Here is a 15547-nt window from a genome sequence, read left to right as displayed (position 1 = left end):
GTTTGTGTTTACTATAACTGTATTGATGGAAATGATTTGTCTATAACTATGTGTGTGTGTGTCTATAATTGTGTGTGTGTGTGTGTGTGTGTGTGTCTATATTTGCGTGTGTGTGTGTCTATAAATGTGTGTGTGTGTCTATAATTGTGTGTGTGTGTCTATAATTGTGTGTGTGTGTCTCTATAATTGTGTGTGTGTGTGTCTGTGTGTCTATAATTGTGTCTGCGTGTGTGTGTGTGAGTCAATGATTGTGTGTGTGTGTGTGTGTGTGTGTGTGTCTATAATTGAGAGAGAGAGTGTGTGTGTGTGTGTGTGTGTGTGTGTGTGTCTATAATTGTATTGATGGAAATCATATTCATTTAGTTTGTATTGTAGTGACACATAATCATTTTAATCCCCATTCTTGTCAATAAGCTGGTTTACAATTAAAATGTTGCGCCGAACCCAATTCTCCATGCACAATAACTACTTATTATGAATTATATTAGCATTGTTCCACATAAAACACCGGCTAGGAGAATATTTAAGATTGGTCTTGTTTTAAAGAAGACATTTGGCAGATTTTTGTTGAAGTGAAATAAATTAAGAAAGTTAAACAGAAAAAAAAGTTATAGAAGTTTGAGTTTATGAAAATTTACAATGTTAAAATTTTTATTATTCATATTTTATATGCATCTTTTCTAAAAATGCAAAAAAATCAAAGCGAAAAATCTGAACAAGTTGTGTTTCAAATTTTAGGATGATATCTCAAAAAATAAGCTTTCAGTGAGATTTAGTTTGGGCGCAGTACCAGACCTTTCCACTAGTTGACATTACTGCCCATATAAGGGCGCCTTCATTTCCATATGTTGATTGAGTGATCTGAACCATTATCTTTACAATTTTCATACAATTTAAGAAGTAGACATCCTATTCAGAAGTAGTATTGGAAGTTTGGCAGATTTTGAAATGAATTCAACCTCTAAGAAACACAAGAAGAACACGTATCTGCATTATAGCTCGCTGCCACATCACAAATGCTGAATCTATTATTTTTTTCTTAATATTCAAAACATTTCCAGACCTTTTTTTCTAAAAGAATTGAATGGATGCTATCTTTTGAACTCTTGGCATGAAAACAAACGGAGGTTTCTACCATTCTTTCATGATTTTTCATGTTCATCACTATTTCAAAATAAAGGTCTGAACACGCCTTAGGAGTATGACAATATTCTTGTTCAATATAAAGGGTTAAATTACTTTTTTACTGAAAATGATATAATTCAATAAAAAACTAAAAAACAATAAAAACAAAATGTAATGTATGTCATAGCTATATGAATACACTTTAGATGTGTATATAGTGAACATATCTACATTTTCATTCAAACAATTAATTAAAGCATTAATTAATTAAAAAATGATTTTTTATTTACTGACTACAATGTGACTACAGTGCTTCACAATCTGAGGCAATAAGGGCCGGTGGAGTGATGGAGGGTCTCGTCCATGGCACCATCTCCAGGATTCAGCTCTGCGCTCCTCATCCTCAGCTCACACCAGTCTGCTGACATTTCACATCCTACAAAAATGCACAAACATAACACAAAAGCAGTCGTTTTAACAGCACAATGTCATTTGATTTCAGTATTATTTAGTTTTAGAAGACAAAAACGCTTTTTCCCCCACTAATGCCGCCATAATCTTTCCTTGCAGGTCCTGCTCCACCACAACAGCTGTGCAGCAAATGCACAGAAATCAAGAATCAGAAAAGTGCTGTAATAGCTCTGTTTGAAATTACAATAATTAAAATAAACGACAACTTAATATTTAAATAGTTGTTGTTGTTCATTTCTGTATATACTCACTCAAAGCCTTTGATGACAGCTTCAGCTTCATGAGCCTCTCTCCACCGGATAAACACACATCTGTTCTTCTGTCCCTGTAACATCCAGACAAGATTCACATAACCTCTGTGATTTATGAGTTCAACACTACATTTACATGTTGAGGTTGTTTGAACTTTTTATCCAACATAAATGTTCCTCAATTTATCAACAGTACTAATGGACAAATAAAATAGATAATGTAATAGATTTGTGTGATTGACAGTTTGAGGTTGCCACCTTGTGGGTCATTATTGCAAAGGCAGTTATTGTGTTAAGTTTTGTTTTGACCAACGACTATTGGTGTTTTACCCAGTCAAGCGGCACCTGTAGTTGGCAGTCGGTTCCCAGAAGTAAGACAGTAACGACGTGTTTCAATAGTGATTCTCGGCCTGTTTATTGTCCCTGCACGATATACTGCAAATGGTGACGAGGATATTAAAGTAATACCACTGCGTAATTGGACTGTAAAAGTACACTGGTCGTATATATATTAACAAAAAACATATTTTTTTTTGTGGGTGAACCAGGCACGTGTTTTTTTTAGCAGTTAGCCTCAGAAAAAATCTGCCATGGCTGTGCCAGTCGGTCGTGTGGATGAATACAATGGCGCGAAGGAGGATTTTGAGTCATATCTGGAACGTCTGGAACAGTGGATTTTGGCAAATGAAATCAAGGATGAAAAGAAAGTGTGTGTGTTTCTCTCTGTGATTGGGGCTGATGCTTATAAGCTGCTGAAGAATCTGGTGTCGCCGACAGTACCGAGTACTATGGAGTATTCTGATCTGGTGAGACCACTGAGCTTACGCATTACAAGCCGGCACCGATTGTAATCGCGGAACGGTTTCGGTTCCAGAAGCGTAACCAGAAAGAGAGTGAAACTGTCTCTGATTATGTGGTGGCTTTGAGGCAGCTATCGTGAGTTTTTGGACAGTACCTGGATGATGCGCTAAGAGATAGTTTTGTGAGTGGACTACGCTCGGAGGCCGTGCAGCGCAGGTTGTTGTCTGAAAAGGATCTGACCTTCCTGAAAACTTGTGAGATTGCAGTAGCAATGGAACTGGCGTCAAAGAAATCAATGGAGTTTTCTGGACACAGCGAGCCTCATCAGGGAAATGCCCTGTCAAGTACAAGCTTTTCTGAGAAAGGGAGGAAAGGACAGTTTAGACGACAAAATGATAATAAAGCACAAAGCAAAGGCCAAAAAGGAGTAAAAAATTACTTTGGGACACAACAGACATGTGGGGGAAGACACTCAGCACGTGACTGCAGATTCAAAAATGAAAAGTGTCATATCTGCTCCAAAATTGGACCCATAGCCCGTGCATGTAGAAAAGGAAAAGCCACTTCTCAAACTCAGTATGTGGAAGCTGAGGGAAATACATCCAGAGGGGATGAAGAGACTGAACTTGTTGGAGTGTATGCAGTATACTCCACCTCAAGCTGTGAAAAGGGGTACACAGTGGATGCCGCACTGGGTGATAAGAGCACAACAATGCTACTGGATACAGGGTCAGCTGTGTCAGCGTCATGAATTGCGTGGAAGCAAAGGCGGTAGTTGGATCTAAATGCAGCAGTAGACTTTAATCAACACAGACTTGGGTAAACTTGGAACAGAACAAGATACTCGTGGTACATACATTCAATAACTGACAAGGAACAAAAGAGCACACAGGATTTATATACACAGAGGGAATCAGGGAACGAGACACAGCTGGGGCAAATGCCCCCCCCCCCCCCCCCCCCGCATAACCCGTCTCATCACCCCATAAGCACCACCACACTCACAAATGCATACAGTAGCCTATGCAACGACATGTAATTGAGAGCATTTTGAGACCAAGTGTTATCAACATGTCAATTTATTATAAGCAACACAAGACTTTAACAGCCAATGACATTTACAGCTGAGGAGACTGGACTGATTTTCTACTGTTTAGTGTTAATCACCATTTAACTCAGCCAGTTAAGAGCTACATTTAGCCTTAGATGTTATATGAATATGGTCCCTGAAGCACAGGTTTTATCAGATGACAATAATAAAAACATTATAGGCACAAATACAAATTTACTTTTAGAAATGGTGCTTTTGAAAGAAAATGGTGTTATTGTTTTGGCAAGTTTACTGTTTAAATTAAAACATGTATGAAAACTTGTGTGATATTCCTTTTTAAAATAAGTTTTAATAGATTTCATCATTATTATTATTTTACAGTACATTTTACTGTGCAATTTCTTTCATAATTTCTTTGAGTTTATACCGAACTTTTATTTTCTGGTTGTCGTAAAGACATTACAGTTTCTGTGTGTGTATGATACGAATGAATGACGATAGTTTTATCAAATGAAATGGTGAAATTCTCATGAAGTGACTTCATGTGTCATGTGTAGCCTACATCATGTCCTCATAGCTACAGTGAAGCGCTGACACAAGCACGCGCTTGCTTCAGTGTGTGTGTGTGTGTGTGTAGTAGAGCACACATTGAGCGCTCATTCCCAGAGACGCGTTGAACAACTGCAGTCTCTTTGAGTTTTTAATATTCACGCGATTTGATCTGTGTCCATTGCAAACACAGACGCGGTGAATTTATGAATGAAAGTGTGAAAGTTCTGTCACAAAACGAAGTTGTTACGTATCCTCACGCTTTTTTTAATGGGTATACGGAAATACTTGGCATTTCCTAGTGGGTATACGGCGTATACCTGCGTATCACGTAGACTACACCACTGCACCTGACAAAAGGGACCTAATAATTAACATGACTAGGGATACAAGGCAGAGAAACAAGATACATACTGAATGCAAAAAACCAAAGACAGTGAAACCACAAACCAGAAACATGACACAATAAACAACACCGTTACAGTCAGTGGTATCTGAGGATTACTACCAGACAAATTTGAATCATTTCCGTTTAAAACCAGCCCCCAAGTTAAAGCTGAAATCATATTCAGCCCAAAGTATCGCTGTTCGAGGATACATCATGTTACCAGTGCAGTATGAAACACAGCAAGTCACCCTACCTCTTGTCATTGTAAAGGGAAGTAGACCAGCTCTGATACCCCTTTTCCACCAACAAGAACCAGGTGCTGGTTCAGAGCTAGAGCTAGAGCCGGTTCGGAGTTGGTTCTACTGACGGTTCTTCTAAGAACCGGTTTGCCTTTCCACAGGCTAGAGAGCCAAAACAGAGCCAGATCTTACGTCACTGTGTATACATCTCATGTTGCCCAGCAACGCTAGCGCGGCAGCGCCAAACAAAAACACACCAGGCTTGTTCGAGATGGTTCGGCTTCTCGCAGACCGATCGCCGCGTGACATTAAAGCACTGCGAAAGCGATCAAAAGCATAAGGAGTCGTATGCTCTCCAAATACTCCCGGAGCTCTGATCGGTCCGCGCCGCTCCGATGCATCTCGAACAAGCCATCAACAATAACGGACGTTGCAATACTATGGATCCTCATGGGATTGCAAAAATACATCGGAATCCAACGCGTCCGTGCAGCTCGCCGTAACTTACATAGACGGATATTATAATCGAGCTGCTATTAGCTCGACTAGCTGCTATTTAAAAATGGCGGTCACAAGTTTCTATTCGTCTTGTTGGTCACGGTAACCCCGCCCCCAGCCCCTGACGCAAGCGGTTCTTACTTGGCTCCGTTCTAGACCCTGCAATGATTTGGTGCTACTTAAGAACCAGTTTTACTGGTTCGGAGCTGGTGCTTTGGCGGTGGAAAAACAAAGAACCGATTTGAAACTAGGCTCTGGCTCCGAACCAGCACCAGCTCTGCCTTGGTGGAAAAGGGGTATGATTGGTAGGAACTGGTTAAAGGAGCTACACCTGAACTGGAAACAGATTTTCACAGTACACATGGTGTTCTGTTCACACAGGCAGAGTGGACCCCAGGAGTCAACGAGGTGTTACGGCGCCACCAGGCAATGTTCTCTGAGAACCAAGGCTGCATAGAGGGTTTTAAAGCCAAAATCCACATAAAACCAGGCACCACACCAATAATCTGCAAAGCTCGCCCAGTTCCTTACGCATTAAAGGAAGCAGTTGAAAAGGAGCTGGACAGGTTGGAGAAAATGAAGGTGATTTCAAAGACTGAAAAGAGTGAGTGGGCCTCTCCGATAGTCACCGTACCAAAGGCAGATAAAACAATTAGGATTTGTGGCGACTACAAGGTCAGTATTAATCGGTGTATAGAAGAGCAGACATACCCACTACCTAACACCGAAGATCGGTTTGCTACCTTAGCAGGAGGAACATCATTCAGTAAGCTTGACCTTTCTCATGCCTACCAGCAGCTGATGTTAGATGAAGAGTCAGAGAAGTATTTGACGGTCAACACTCATAAGTACCTGTACAAATTTCATCGCCTCAGCTATGGTGTTTCCAGCGCACCTGCCATTTTTCAGTCTGTTATGGACCAGATTTTACAAGGGCTGGACCATGTGACATGTTTTTTGGATGATATTCTCATCACTGCTTCATCTGAGGAGAAGCATTTAAAAAGACTGGGTGAAGTGCTCACACGTCTGCAAATATGGTGTCCGAGTGAAACTGTCTAAATGTCAGTTTTTTCAGAGCAGTGTGGAGTATCTGGGACATCGCATTGACCAGGATGGCCTGCACCCCACTGATGAAAAGGTTGCATCTATAAACAAAACGCTTGAGCCAACAAATGTCACAGAGCTGAAGTCCTTCTTAGGTCTTCTTAACCACTACAGCCGTTTCCTGCCAAACTCCTCCACCATCCTCCACCCTCTACACAACCTGCTGAGAAAAGAGGCTAAGTGGGTTTGGACTTCGGAGTGTGCAAAGGCATTTGAAGATGCAAAGCAGCTATTACAGCAAAATAAGGTGTTGGCGCATTACAACACACGTTTGCCACTCCGGATTGCATGTGATGTGTCACCGTATGGAGTAGGGGCGGTATTTTCTCATGTCATGGAAAATGGAGAGGAACGGCCTGTGGCTTTTGCATCAAGGACATTAACTGAGGCTGAAAGAAAATATGCCCAAATCTATAAGGAGGCACTTGCCATCATCTTTGGAGTAAAGCAATTCCATAAATATCTATATGGGAGGAAATTCACACTGATCACAGATCACAAACCACTGTTAACTATCCTGGGACCAAAATCAGCGATTCCAACTTTAGCAGCATTAAGGATGCAACGCTGGGCTCTCATCCTCATGGCATACAGCTATGATGTTGAGTACAGGAGATCAGGTGATCATGCAGACGCTGATGCTTTGTCTCGCCTACCCAGTGCCTCATTCGACAACACAGGAGAAGAGGGAGGTATTTTTTACTTCTCACACGTGGAGGAACTACCAGTGGGTGCAAAAGACATTGAGAGAGCTACTTTAAAAGATCCTATACTGAACAAAGTGTGGAGCCACACAATGAATGGATGGCCCAGTCATGTTCAGGAGGAGTCACTGCAGCCTTATTTCATACGCAGGCAGGAGTTGTCAGCGGACCAAGGATGCGTTCTCTGGGGCCCTGTGATGGGGAAATTGAAGAGCTGGTGAAGGGTTGCTCTATCTGCCAAGCTGTTCAGAAAATGGCAGCAGTCGCACCGCTGCACCACTGGAGATGGCCGGAAAGAGTGTGGGAGAGAATTCACATTGATTTTGCTGAGAAGGATGAGCAGTATTTTCTGGTGGTCATTGATAGCCATTCAAAGTGGTTAGAAGTTTTTTCCAAGTCTTCCACCACCTCTCACAACACCATTGAAGTGCTGCGAAGCCTGTTCTCTGCGTATGGACTGCCAGAAGAGCTGGTATCAGATAATGGTCCACAGCTGGTGTCGAGGGAGTTTACACAGTTTCTGGAGAGAAACGGTATCAAACACACTGCTGTACCTGCATACCATCCTGCATCAAGTGGAGATGCAGAGAGGTCAGTGCAGATTTTGAAACGTGCGCTGACAAAGGATGTGTTGGAGGCGGAGGGAAAGCCTCCCTTGCCACTCAGTCATAGACTTGCAAATTTCCTGCTCACGTACCGCATTGCATCCCACACCGTGACTGGACAGACACCGGCTGAGTTATTTCTGAAACGCCAGATCCGAACCCGTTTCAGTTTGCTTAAGCCCAAGCTTGCCAGACGGATTGAAGAGAAACAAGCCACACGGAAACGTCATCATGACCGTGGTGGCTCATCTCTTTGTTTCTTTCAGGAAGGAGAAACTGTCCGGATCTGAAATTTCAGGGGAGGAGTGGAAAAGTGGATTCAGGCAAAAGTACTAAAAAGACTGGGTGCTGTCACATACCTGTTACAAGAGGGTCAGAGGCAGCGCACAGTGCATGTTGACCACATGTTGCCATGGCGAGGAAAGGTTGAGACAATTCCACCAAGCTTGCCCTCACCAGTGGTTGAAAATGAGCCACCAGTAACCATGGACTGTGCTTTTCCAGCTTTTTCCCAGTGCACCAGTGAAGCTAATACCACCTACTGTTCTCACTAAACAAACTGAACAGGTTGTCGAGGTGCCATCACACACAGCAAACAAAAACTCACCTGAGAAACGGCGATACCCAGAGAGGGTTCGTGTACCACCTCAAAAACTGAATCTATAACTGGCACTATGTTGTATGTAAATGTAATTCTGCACAGTGAATGTAAGCTGCCAAGAGACATTTTTAGTTGATAATAGAAGGTTCATATTTTGCCAAGATTGAGAAAATTTTCAGGGGTAGTAGATTTATTTTGGTTGTGAGATTTAAATGGAAAGTTAGTTGTTGCTAATTAGTGCTAAATTTAAAATGGTTATTGTTCAAAGAAAAGGAAGAAAAAAAGCTAAAAGGGAAGGAATGTAATAGATTTGTGTGATTGACAGTTTGAGGTTGCCACCTTGTGGGTCATTATTGCAAAGGCAGTTATTGTGTTAAGTTTTGTTTTGACCAACAATTATTGGTGTTTTACCCAGCCAAGCGGCACCTGTAGTTGGCAGTCTGTTTCCAGAAGTAAGACAGTAAAGACGGGTTTCAATAGTGATTCTCGGCCTGTTTATTGTCCCTGCACGATATACTACAGATAATGTTTAGTTATAGATTTGTTCTACATAATAGCACACATACATCACTCGTCTATTTCATGTTGTGATGTGCTCTTCTGCAATACTTATTGAAGATTTTCCTGTCAGATGTAAATAGACATTTAAAATAAGCGTATATGGTTTATGTAAATCCACTTGAGAGACGTAACTTACGTGTCCTTACTGGAGCTCCCCTGTTACATAATAAAATGTGTTTTTACAGCAAAATCACAACTACACTATACTGTCTAACTCCTTTACACCTTCAACAATTCAACAGTTTACTCTACAGTAGTTCAACACATGCAATTTTAAGGAACCGTGTTTACTCACATTTGAAAGCACCCGTGTCGCTGATCTCCGCGATGTTTAATAAAGACGTATCCTCTCGCGTGGCCTCCTGGGATAGAAAAGTATCCATCGGACTGCACTCGAGAACCTGGCCCTGAAGCAGAAGCCATCCGGGAACTCCTCGCCTACTCTTTTATATTATTTATTTATTTAGAAAAGGGACAGTGTAAATTAATTAACATTCATAAATGTAAATGTAAATGTACTAGTTTTCATTGGTAGTCCCTTTGCCAGGTGTTATTAGGCTCTAAGCTAGAAGAAAGGGTTAAACATTACAACAATATACTACAACAATCATAAAACTGGAACTTGTTAACACCTCTGTAAAATACAATTAAACGTATTATACAATAATAATAATAATAAAACTATATATATACACACACAATAAAAAAATATTGTTATGAGTTAAATATGACTGATTAGGTCTATAATAAAATTAATAATAAGATTAATAATAATAATAGAGGAGCAACATTAATGTTCACATTGTTGGTTATGAAGAAGCCATTTCTTAAGATTAAGCTTAAAAGAGTTAAGTGATGAACACTCTCTAATTGAGTGAGGAACAATATTCCTCTGATGTGAAGCTCTATATGAGAAAACAGCTTGACCAAACGAGGTTTTCCACGTGGAATAATACAATCCGCTCTAATTGCACCTCTTGTAATTCTGTTTTCAATAGATTTAAATTGAATATAAACAGCCAGAGGAGTAGGAGCCAAACCATGCATAATCTTATAAACTAAACAGACATTTTTTAAAATTGATTAGATTTTCCCAGTTAAACAAGTTATACTTATTTAAAATGTGACAATGATGAAAACTGAATTGTTTTTTATCTAAAATTTTAAGGGCTTGTTTGTATAGTGATTCTAATGGTTTTAGGACTTTCAGATGAGTATTTGACCAGCTTATCAAACAATATTTGACATGAGAAAGAATCATAGAATGGAAATATATCTTTGCTGCCTCAATTGATAAACAATTTCTAATGAACCTAAAATTAACCAAGTTAAATTTAATCTTTTTGCAAACTTTTTTTATGTTGGTTTTAAAACCAAGACAGGAGTCTAGATGTACCCCTAGATATTTACATTCTGAAACAACCTGTATTCTTTCTCCTGAAATAAAAATGTCCTGCTTTGTATCGGGCCTATGTCCTTTAGAAAAGATCATACAAACTGTTTTTGACACATTTAACCTCAGAAAACTCTGATTGAGCCAGGATGTGGTAAATGGACTGCATTTATATAGCGCTTTCACAGACCCAATGGCCTCCAAAGCGCTTTACATGTTGCCTCACATTCACCCATTCATACACCGACGGCGGTGTCAGCCATACAAGGCGCCATCCAGCTCATCGGGAGCAGCTGGGGTTAGGTGTCTTGCTCATGGACACCTCGACACTTGGTCAGGTCACACGCCCCAGGATGTAACTTTTACCATGACGTCTGTCAACTTTTTTGCAACCTCTTCTGCATTTTTACCATGTGTAAAAATGACTGTATCGTCTGCGTACATTAAGATATTACATTGTTCACACTGCTTGGGCAAATCATTAATATACATGCTAAAACGAATTGGGCCCAGTATGGACCCTTGTGGAACACCAGTTGTTAGACCTAAAAAATTTGATTTAAAATTATCAATTTTTACTAATTGGGAACGGGAAGAAAGATAAGATCTGATTAAGTTTACAAAATGTATAGAAAAATTTAAATCATACAGTTTATGCAAAATGTTATTATGGTTTAGAGTATAAAATGCTTTCTGTAAATCAAGAAATACAGCCCCTACCACTCCACCTTTATCCATTAATGCTTTTACCTTTTCTGTAAAGTAACATATTGCAGTTTCTGTTGAGTGATTTGCCCTAAAACCAAATTGCATCGGATGTAGTTGGAATGAACTGTTATTAAGATGATCAATAATTTGTTTGGCCACTAGTTTTTCAAAAACCTTTGATATTGTAGGTAGGACACTGATTGACCTATAATTACAAGGTAAGCGAGTGTCACCTCCCTTAAAAATGGGAGCCACAACCGCTGGTTTCCAAGAACTAGGGAATATCCCTTGATCTAATGAACTGTTAATGATATGTGTTAGAGGGTTGATTATTGAGGAACTAATTTGTTTCAGCAAGAGTGTGTCCATACCATAAATATCCATATCCCTTGAGGACCTCAGAGATATGACCACTCTCGGTCTTAATACCAAAGCTGTCACTAGCATTAATTGTTTCTAAATAAGGTTGTTGTACCATAAAACTTTGAGCTATTTTATCCACTGACTCAACAAAATAGTGATTAAGGGCCTGTACCACATCAATCGGGCTTTGTAGAAGTGTATTGTTAATCTTTAATTCAATTGGACTTGTTTTAATATTATTTTGACCAGTCAATTTTTTTATCTGTCTCCATATTATATTATGAATACTGACGTTTCTAACATACTTCTTTCACGTATGTTTTCACCTAACACTGTTAAAAAAAAATCCTAATTTTATAGAAAATAACTGATTTTTTTTGACGATCATTTTCTTTAATTTTAAATTGTACTCAAAACACTTGTCACAGGTCGGGGCGGGCCAAGCCAGACTGCACCCACCCCTGAAAACCGGGAACCACCTCGAGGAACGTATCAAGGACCAGACAGACAAGGGAATAAAAATAATGACAGTACTTTATTTCTATTAAAATTGGTCAATTGGATAAATCCTAATTAAAAGCTTCTTCTTGCCGCCAGGGCAGTTCGGGCGTCTCTGGACCTCCTGGGACGGGAGGAGAGGAACGATCGTGGCGGGCCGGGGGCTCGTTGAAGGGGGCTCAGGGGAGGTCCTCGCGCCGTCCAGGTAAGTCACTCGGTAGGTACTCAGGTGTGGGGGCCAGCGAGTCCCTTCTCTTCTTCTTGAACAGGACAGAGGCTTCCCATAGGGCGTGTGGAGACCACTTCTCTCTTCCTGAACAGGGCAGAGACTTCCCATAGGGCGTGTGGAGACCACCAGGTGGGGAGGACACTTTGGGCGAAACGCTCCACTTCGGCTGAGCACTGGAACGGTACAGTAAGGTTTGGTTGTTCAACAGTGTATCAACTTTCAACTGAAATACCTCTCTTCTTCGTGAACAGGGCAACGGCTTCCAACAGGGGCGTGTGGAGACCACCAGGCGGGGAGGACACTTGAGCGAAACGCTCCACTTGGCTGGACACTGGAACAAACACAGCACGGTATTAACAGTTCAGCGATATATGAAGCACTCAGCGTTGACAGAGCCGGGTCTGCTCACGGAGGAAGTTGGGCTCTTGCTTTATCAAAACCTTCCTTTGGAGACAGCGGGTGGAAGACTGTATGGGAAGAGTGCACGGCAGACTTCTATTATTTCTCCACACAACAGTTTCACTTCACAGCACAAACCGGGTGAATCGTCACTTCAGGCACTGTAATTCCACTCACACACCGTGCATTAGGGCCAGCACTCACCCACCGGTCTTTCTCCCACCAGATCGGATCTCGTCTTTGGTCAGGGCTTGACTTCACTCCAGGAAAAGGTGCAGCGATTATCACATTCGGCAAGGAGAGGACATAAGTTGGAGACAGATCAACAATTCACTCGGTGTAATAATTCACTCGTGTCACACACTTTCCAAACTCTCAACACCACTTCAGTGTTAGTGCATATAAACAACGGATCCAATACTCATCACTCGCGTCCTTCCCACTGCTGACGATATTCCTTAGGTTTTCGCTGACAAATCCTTCAATCCTTCCTTTCTCTTCCTCAGCTTCAATCTTCACCACTCCATAGCCCAGCCTCAATAAAAAGAACAACCCGCTGTCAAACACAGTCTCACACGGGAGGAGAACCCCCAGGTGGGGAGGAGAACCACTTCACAGTCTGTTTTCTCTCTGCTTTTAAAGCCCCATCTGAATATGTGTCCCTCTCGCAGCGTTCCCTGTAATTGCCCCACACCTGCTGTCACTCAGGCAATTGGCCTCGCTGCCATGGCAACAAATTTATAGTGCATAGAGACGGATGTTCACCGGGGATTTCTCAATCAGACTGCCTTCTCAATGGAACTTAGGTCACATTTACACATAGCCGGGTATTTAGAGAATCGAATATTTCTCCCCCTCCGTTTTCAATAATAACATCGTGCACACAACCCGCATAAATACGCCGTCGAGCGCCTTTATAACTATGCTAAACCTATGGGCGGCAGTGTAGGGAGAAGGATAAAGCCATGCAAGCCAATCAGAATCCTCAGAATCGACAAGAGAGAACCTAAAACCCCGTTTCTCCCAGTTGACACGACAACATATAACCGGCGTTTTCAGAAATCTCCACTTTGGCCGGAGTTTTTAGAAATGATCGTTTTCTGGGATAAAAACGGCGTTTTCGTGTAAATGACAGGCCAAAACGCAGAGAAATATCTGCGTTTTCCCATCGTGTAAACGGGGCCTTAGTCCCATTCTGATTTTTTTCTTTGTCACCCCGTGACACACTGTCAAATTACAAATAATATCTGTAAAAAAAAAATTCAGCTGGTATTTTATGTATTGTGACAATGACAAATTCCAGTAATTCACATTTTTTTATACAGAAAATTTATTGTATTTTTCATACAGTATTTTTTCTGTTTTCTTAAATTAAGATGATCACATTTGTAGATCCAGCATCACTGGCTCCTCTGCAGGAAACCGTATGCTCCGCAGCCTTACATCAAGCCTTAATATCGGTGCTTTTTATAGTGAATATATGGCTGAACCCTTTCCCCTCTGTTAGATCTTCATCCACTGTAGTACAGCGGTGTGCCATCCCTCTTCTGGCTCCTGTGAGCAAAGCTGCACTAGGAAAAGTGCCCTGCCACAGACAACCTCCACTGCTCTGACATGTCTGTCAGGCCTCATAGCTTTGAACTGCCACGGTAAACTTCGGCTGCCATTTGCAATAAAAAGGGTCTGTAGTCTGACACTGATTTCAGGCCCTGTCAAAACCCTGCTGATAAGAGCCGTTTTTCAAGCTCTGTTTCAATCCCCTTGCCCCCCTTTTGTAGCTCTGATAAAAACCATGTGATTAAGCTTGTTGCTTCTTTGATTGAACAAATATATCAGAATTCGGATAGATCGGCTCAAAGGCCACACAAACAGATGTTCAGATGATCGGCCTCTGATGATTAGGTTGAAACTTGAAGATTTGTTTTGATGAGCCATACACATGATGCAGAATGACAAAAAACAGCAGATGTTTTTTAATGAGTTTCAAAACAGTTGCACTCATGGTGGTGACAACATAAGATGTAACATAAAACCCTAAAAACTAAGAAGAAATATAATTATTTGAAGCGACTTATTCCAAAAACGTCCAAAAACTGTACATTTAAGAATGCATGAAAGTACTTAAATTTGCTTAATGTATTAGCTTTTCACCATACACAGTAAGGAAACTTACTTTTAACATTTTTACATTTAATGTCTGCCAGTTTGTACATTTCCATTTTTTTTTAATTAGTTTTAAATATAATGTAATCATCATAAAAATGGCTTCGAGCTAGATTTTTTTGTATAATTTTTATTTTTTAATTGTCTTGGCTGGGTCAGGCTTCAGGCCGTCTGCAGTCGGTAAATGGCCAATATTTGGGACTTGGCTCTGCCGAATGTGACACTTATTGAAATTAAGCTTTAAGTTGTAGCTTGTTGCTCTCTCGATTACTTTGTTTAGGATTTCATCGTGCATCTTCACAGTGGGGGCCGCACTCAAGATGTCATCCATAATGGCCACTGCTCCCATAATGCCCTTTAGCATGCCATCCATGATCCACTGATAGATCTCGGGGGCACATTTTATTCCAAACGGTAGCCTCAACCACCTAAACTACCAATGGGTGTGTTGAAGTTTGCAAGGAATGATGATTCTTTAGGGTGACCATATTTGGATTACCGAAAACCTCGGGCACTCGGCCCGGCAATAGATACTCAAATGATACTCGTAGTTTACTCAAAGATGCTTTATTAATTTCAATACATTTAAAGTAGGCTATGCCTACACAGAACACAGAAACAATAGGGAACTAAGAATATATTTCAACACAAAAGTCCTACAAAACACAAGACAGTACAGGGATTGTGACAACTTTATTTAAATCGCTGGGGTCTATGCAAATTCTTAACTTGTCTCCCCGAGAGACCGCCACCATTGACCTGACCCACTCAGTGGACTGCTCGACCTTTTTTATATAGCCATTTTCCTCCATTTCATGCAGTTTCTGGACAATCTGTCCCTTG

Source organism: Phoxinus phoxinus (genome assembly GCF_949152265.1).
Source record: "Phoxinus phoxinus genome assembly, chromosome: 1".
In the NCBI taxonomy this organism is placed as follows: Eukaryota; Metazoa; Chordata; class Actinopteri; order Cypriniformes; family Leuciscidae; genus Phoxinus; species Phoxinus phoxinus.
The sequence above is the reverse complement of the archived record's forward strand: the minus strand, read 5'-3'. Positions refer to the sequence as shown.